Below are 6,804 nucleotides of genomic sequence, written 5' to 3'. Positions count from 1 at the left end.
CCTATAAGGCCACTTACGAGAGTGAGATCTGATAGATATGATAAGATAATATTTTTGGTATTTTTGTGATAAAGATGCAAAGTAAAATAAAGGCAAAGTAAATAGCAAAGGAAATAACTAAGTAGTAGGAGATTAATATGGTGAAGATAGACCCGGGGACCATAGGTTTCACTAGTGGCTTCTCTCGAGAGCATAAGTATTCTACGGTGGGTGAACAAATTACTGTTGAGCAATTGACAAAATTGAGCATAGTTATGAGAATATCTAGGCATGATCATGTATATAGGCATCATGTCCGAGACAAGTAGACCGACTCCTGCCTGCATCTACTACTATTACTCCACTCATCGACCGCTATCCAGCATGCATCTAGAGTATTAAGTTAAAAACAGAGTAACGCCTTAAGCAAGATGACATGATGTAGAGGGATAGACTCATGCAATATGAAGAAAACCCCATCTTGTTATCCTCGATGGCAACAATACAATACGTGCCTTGCTGCCCCTACTGTCACTGGGAAAGGACACCACAAGATTGAACCCAAAGCTAAGCACTTCTCCCATTGCAAGAAAGATCAATCTAGTAGGCCAAACCAAACTGATAATTCGAAGAGACTTGCAAATATAACCAATCATACATAAAAGAATTCAGAGAAGATTCAAATATTGTTCATAGATAGACTTGATCATAAACCCACAATTCATCGGTCTCAACAAACACACCGCAAAAAGAAGATTACATCGAATAGTTCTCCACAAGAGAGGGGGAGAACATTGTATTGAGATCAAAAAAGAGAGAAGAAGCCATCTAGCTACTAACTATGGACCCGTAGGTCTGAGGTAAACTACTCACACTTCATCGGAGGGGCTATGGTGTTGATGTAGAAGCCCTCCGTGATCGATGCCCCCTCCGGTGGAGCTCCGGAATAGGCCCCAAGATGGGATCTCGTGGATACAGAAAGTTGCGGCGGTGGAATTAGGTTTTTTTGGCTCCGCCTCTGATCGTTTGGGGGTACGTAGGTATATATAGGAGGAAGGAGTACGTCAGTGGAGCAACATGGGCCCTGCGAGGGTGGAGGGTGCGCCTGGGGTAGTCAGGCGCGCGCCCTACCTCGTGGCCTCCTCTTTTCTTTCTTGACGTAGGGTCCAAGTCTCCCGGGTCTTGTTCGTTGAGAAAATCACGTTCCCGAAGGTTTCATTCCGTTTGGATTCCGTTTGATATTCCTTTTCTTCGAAACCCTAAAACATGCAAAAAAACAACAATTCTGGGCTGGGCCTCCGGTTAATAGGTTAGTCCCAAAAATAATATAAAAGTGGACAATAAAGCCCAATAATGTCCAAAACAGTAGATAATATAGCATGGAGCAATCAAAAATTATAGATACGCTGGAGACGTATCAGTAGCGTGCCGACGGCGATCACATCGACCTTGGAACCATTCCAGACGTGCATCGTCACCTCGTCCTTCGCCAGTCTCCGTTTATTCCGCAGCTCCTGTTTTGAGTTACAAATATGAGCAACCACACCGGTATCAAATACCCAGGAGCTACTATGAGCGTTGGTTAGGTACACATCAATAACATGTATATCACATATACCTTTGACATTGCCGGCCTTCTTATCCGCTAAGTACTTGGGGCAGTTCCGCTTCCAGTGACTGTTTCCCTTGCAATAAAAGCACTCAGTCTCAGGCTTGGGTACATTCTTTGGCTTCTTCCCGGCAGCTTGCTTACCGGGCGCGGCAACTCCCTTGCCGTCCTTCTTGAAGTTCTTTTTACCCTTGCCTTTCTTGAACTTCGTGGTTTTATTCACCATCAACACTTGATGTTCCTTTTTGATTTCCACCTCCGCTGATTTCAGCATTGACTATACCTCAGGAATGGTCTTTTCCATCCACTGCATATTGAAGTTCATCACAAAGCTTTTGTAGCTAGGTGGGAGCGACTGAAGGATTCTGTCAATGACCGCATCATCCGGGAGATTAACTCCCAGCTGAGACAAGCGGTTGTGCAACCCAGACATTTTGAGTATGTGCTCGCTGACGGAACTATTCTCCTCCATCTTACAACTATAGAACTTGTCGGAGACTTCATATCTCTCGACCCGGGCATGATCTCGGAAAACCATTTTCAGCTCTTGGAACATCTCATATGCCCCGTGCTGCTCAAAACGCTTTTGGAGCCCCGGTTCTAAGCTGTAAAGCATGCCGCACTGAACCAGGGAGTAATCATCACTACGCGTTTGCTAGGCGTTCATAACGTCTTGATCTGCTGGGAAAACAGGTGCTTCACCTAGCGGTGCATCAAGGACATATGCTTTCTTGGCAGCTATGAGGATAATCCTCAGGTTACGGACCCAGTCCGTGTAGTTGCTGCCATCGTCTTTCAGCTTGGTTTTCTCTAGAAACGCGTTGAAGTTGAAGGCAACATTAGCGTGGGCCATTTGATCTACAAGACATATTGCAAAGATTTTAGACTATGTTCATGATAATTAAGTTCATCTAATCAAATTATTTAATGAACTCCCACTCAGATAGACATCCCTCTAGTCATCTAAGCGATACATGATCCGAGTCAACTAGGTCGTGTCCGATCATCACGTGAGACGGACTAGTCATCATCGGTGAACATCTTCATGTTGATCGTATCATCTATATGACTCATGTTCGACCTTTCGGTCTTCTGTGTTCCGAGGCCATGTCTGTACATGCTAGGCTCGTCAAGTCAACCTAAGTGTATTGTCTGTGTAAATCTGGCTTACACCCGTTGTATGCGAACGTTAGAACCTATCACACCCGATCATCACGTGGTGCTTCAGAACAACGGACCTTAGAAACGGTGCACAGTTAGGGGGAACACAATTCTTGATATTTTAATGAGGGATCATCTTATTTATGCTACCGTCGTTCTAAGCAAATAAGATGTAAAAACATGATAAACATCACATGCAATCAAATAGTGGCATGATATGGCCAATATCATTTTGCTCCTTTTGATCTCCATCTTCGGGGCGCCATGATCATCATCGTCACCGGCATGACACCATGACCTCCATCATCGTGTCTTCATGAAGTTGTCTCGCCAACCATTACTTCTACTACTATAGCTAACAGTTAGCGATAAAGTAAAGTAATTACATGACGTTTATGTTGACACGCAGGTCATAAATAAATTAAGACAACTCCTATGGCTCCTGCCGGTTGTCATACTCATCGACATGCAAGTCGTGATTCCTATTACAAGAACATGATCAATCTCATACATCACATATATCATTCATCACATCCTTTTGGCCATATCACATCACACGGCATATGCTGCAAGAACAAGTTAGACGTCCTCCAATTGTTATTGCAAGTTTTTACGTGCTGCTATAGGTTTCTAGCAAGAATGTTTCTTACCTACGCCAAAACCACAACATGATATGCCAATTTCTATTTACCCTTCATAAGGACCCTTTTCATCGAATCCGGTCTGACTAAAGTGGGAGAGACAGACACCCGCTAGCCACCTTATGCAACTAGTGCATGTGGAACCAGTCTCACGTAAGCGTACATGTAAGGTCGGTCCAGGCCGCTTCATCCCACGATGCCGCCGAATCAAGATAAGACTAGTAACGGCAAGTAAATTGACAAAATCGACGCCCACAACAACTTGTGTTCTACTCGTGCATAGAAACTACGCATAGACCTAGCTCATGATGCCACTGTTGGGGATCGTAGCAGAAATTTAAAATTTTCTACGCATCACCAAGATCAATCTATGGAGTCATCTAGCAACGAGAGAGAGAAGAATACATCTACATACCCTTGTAGATCGTGAGCGGAAGCGTTCAAGAGAACGGGGTTGATGGAGTCGTACTCGTCGTGATCCAAATCACCGATGATCCTAGCGCCGAACGGACGGCACCTCCGCGTTCAACACACGTACGGAGCGGAGACGTCTCCTCCTTCTTGATCCAGCAAGGGGGGAAGGAGAAGTTGAAGGAGATCTAGCAGCACGACGGCGTGGTGGTGGAAGCAGCGGGATTCCAGCAGGGCCTCGCCAAGCGCTACTAGAGGAGGAAGAGGTGTCACGAGAGGGAGAGGGAGGCGCCAGGGCTTAGGGTGCGGCTGCCCTCCCTCCCCTCCACTATATATAGGGGCTAGGGGGGCGCATGCCCCTTGGAGATCCTATCTAGAGGGGGGCGGCGGCCCCTCGGGGGGCAACGATCCGCTTAGGGTTTCCAACCATGGGGGCGCATGCCCCCTCGGGGGGGGGGCAACGGCCCCTAGGGTTTCCAACCCTAGGCGCCTTGGGCCCTTGGGTGGGGTGCACCAGCCCACCAGGTCTGGTTTCGATGCCACTTCAGCCCATGGGCCCCTCCGGGATAGGTGGCCCCACCCGGTGGACCCCCGGAACCCTTCCGGTGGTCCCGGTACAATACCGGTGACCCCCGAAACTCTCCCGGTGGCCGAAACTGGACTTCATATATATAAATATTTACCTCTGGACCATTCCGGAACTCCTCGTGACGTCCGGGATCTCATCCAGGACTCCGAACAACTTTCGGTTAACCGCATACTAATATCTCTACAACTTAGCGTCACCGAACCTTAAGTGTGTAGACCATACGGGTTCGGGAGACACGTAGACATGACCGAGACAAGTCTCCGGTCAATAACCAACAACGGGATCTGGATACCCATGTTGGCTCCCACATGCTCCACGATAATCTCATCGGATGAACCACGATGTCGAGGATTCAATCAATCCCGTATACAATTCCCTTTGTCTATCGGTACGATACTTGCCCGAGATTCGATCGTCGGTATACCGATACCTTGTTCAATCTCGTTATGGCAAGTCTCTTTACTCGTTCCCGTAACACATCATCCCGTGAACAACTCCTTGGTCACATTGAGCTCATTATGATGATGTCCTACCGAGTGGGCCTAGAGATACCTCTCCGTCATACGGAGTGACAAATCCCAATCTCGATTCGTGCCAATCCAACAAATATTTTCAGGGATACCCGTGGTGTACCTTTATAGCCACCCAGTTACGTTGTGACGTTTGGCACACCCAAAGCACTCCTATAGTATCCGGGAGTTGCACAATCTCATGGTCTAAGGAAAAGATACTTGACATTAGAAAAGATTTAGCAGACGAACTACACGATCTTGTGCTATGCTTAGGATTGGGTCTTGTCCATCACATCATTCTCCTAATGATGTGATCCCGTTATCAATGACATCCAATGTCCATGGTCAGGAAACCATAACCATCTATTGATCAACGAGCTAATCAACTAGAGGCTCACTAGGGACATGTTGTGGTCTATGTATTCACACATGTATTACGATTTTCGGATAACTCAATTATAGCATAAACAATAGACAATTATCATTAACAATGAAATATAATAATAACCATTTTATTATTGCCTCTAGGGTATATTTCCAACAGCTGTCATGTCTACGGACACATGCATTGCATAACAATCACTGGAAGGAGTAGTAGAGAAAGCTAGGGGGATAAATTTAAAACTATAATGAAGCTAGCCAACTCATCTCCACAAGGCTCCTCGATTGGAGCTTCGTCGGCCGTCCGATCTATCTTTCTGGCGCGCCTGAGCCGTTGGATCTTTACTTGCGGTTAAATTATTTTCACCCCACGGTTCATTTTTCTGCCCAATGACTGGTGGCCTTGTCTCGTGTCTGTATTGGCTGGCTAAGCGGCGCCCGGGTGAAAGAGAATTTGGGGCTGTTTGGATTGCCACCAACGCCGACCCTACCAAAAAGTTGGCTCGCCCGTGAGAATTGGAAGCTGTTTGGACTATCATCGAAACATTGGCTCGCCCACGCTGCCCGGAATGACTCCATGTTATTTTTGCCAATGCATGGGCGCGCGGAGGACGCCGAAATCGGTCGCCAAAAAATTGGCGAGCGCACCTCTCGCCCGCTTAGTACGTGGATCCTGTGCTTTGTTTGTTAAGTGAATAGTCAACGGATTAATCAGATGCGGAAATGAATGATACGTACGCGTATTTTCTTTTGACGTGAAATTAGGAAGTGATTGTTTGAATCGGTTACTCCCGTCAATCTTTTACTGCTACCGGTTGTCTTCTAAGCAAAATTAATGGTTTCAGTTTCCGTAAAGGCAGCCGTGAGCTTCGTCTAGTTCAAAAGTTATACTACATGTTTTTTTGTGTATATACGGGACGCCCGTATGTATTTACTCTTACATGCGAATTTTGGTCTTTTCTTGATAATTGCTAATTTCGTTTTTTCGCATGTTATAGTTAGTTATATTTTCATATTAAAAATATAATGTTTTATTTTTATTTTTTATTGCCTCAACATTACTACTAAATTAAAATCAAACCAAGCATCAATCAATCCAAATTGCCAAACCAAATGGAGAACTTGATAAATTTTTGAGAGGTACAATGGCTACAATCCAAACAATAACAACTTGTCAATTTTTTGGTCATGCCCTCACTTTGGTCATGCCAAAATTTTGGTTGGGCAAGTTGGGGCACAAACCAAACAGCCCCTTTGTCCCATCCGCGCGCCGCGCCCGCACCCAACGCAACCCAATCCCCTCGTCCTGCCTGCACGCCGTGCACACTCCGGTCACCTCATCCCGCACGAACCCTAGGAGAGAGAGAGATATGAAGATGAGAGGGAGAGAAAGGGGAGAGGAGAGGAGAGGGAGGTCCGGCAGCGGACGGGAGAGGGTGACCGGCCGGCGTCGGCCTGCGCCCCGCCTCCTCGCTGCTCCATTTACTCCACCTATTTCTCTTCGGCTGCCGGCCTCCCAGC

The sequence above is a fragment of the Triticum dicoccoides genome, chromosome 2A, assembly GCF_002162155.2.
Source record: "Triticum dicoccoides isolate Atlit2015 ecotype Zavitan chromosome 2A, WEW_v2.0, whole genome shotgun sequence".
NCBI lineage: Eukaryota > Viridiplantae > Streptophyta > Magnoliopsida > Poales > Poaceae > Triticum > Triticum dicoccoides.
This window is presented reverse-complemented; position numbering follows the sequence as displayed.